The 797-nt window shown below is 51.1% G+C and overlaps 1 non-coding gene across 1 annotated transcript; it reads left to right on the top strand.

Annotated features, from left to right (window-relative positions):
* Positions 1-255: 255 nt before the first annotated feature.
* Positions 256-329, top strand: TRNAV-AAC (transfer RNA valine (anticodon AAC)). The gene has a single exon. It is a non-coding gene; the product is annotated as a tRNA-Val (tRNA).
* The last annotated feature ends 468 nt before the right edge of the window (positions 330-797 follow it).

Here is a 797-nt window from a genome sequence, read left to right on the forward strand (position 1 = left end):
CCTGGGGCATGGAGCAGAGTGGCACAGAGTGAGAGTGGGGAGTAAATGGAGGCTATGCAGACACACCGGGCCATGCCCACTGCAGAGGTTTGGACACACCCAGACAACAAAGAGTTGGGGTGGAGACCCTGCAAAAGCTTCATTGTAGGGTAAGGCTTGGGAACCTGAGAGAATTTAACATCAAGTGTTTGGCATAATAAGTGAGACTACACCAGGAAGGTAAGCATAGGGACTAATAAAACTCATCCCAGGGGTGGCCGGTTAGCTCAGGTGGTTACAGTGTGGTGCTAACAACACCAAGGTTGCGGGTTCGATCCCTGCATGGGCCACTGTGAGCTGCACCCTCCTAAGAAAGACACAAAAAAAGAAAACTAACTCATTCCATTGTGTGTCCCCGGGAGCAAAGGGCTATGTCCTTGAATTCCAAGAGCCTAATGCCTCACTGAATTCTGTGTCACTCAAGGGTCGAACAGCCTTGCCGTGGGGAAACCACCTCGCCAATTGAACACACAAGAGGAGTGTTCACCTCACTTCACACGGGTGATGACGGGGGCTTCCAGCTCTCTAGCTCCATGGTTCTTAGATGGTGGCTTGAGCTATAGGCAGGCCCAGAAGCACCTGAAGTGCTTCTCTGTGCAGGTGTGAAGCCCTGGGTGGGCTCTGGTCTATCTAAGTGAGACAGAAGCAATGTCCAGGTCTGTGACGTGGACACATGTAAGCTCCTGTGGGAATCCAGAACTGCTCGGAACTTCAAAACCCTGGATTTCTTGAATCAAGAAAGAGTTTGGTTCTTAACG

This window comes from Rhinolophus sinicus, chromosome 16 (assembly GCF_057876585.1).
Source record: "Rhinolophus sinicus isolate RSI-liver-muscle chromosome 16, RSI-T2T, whole genome shotgun sequence".
Lineage (NCBI taxonomy): Eukaryota > Metazoa > Chordata > Mammalia > Chiroptera > Rhinolophidae > Rhinolophus > Rhinolophus sinicus.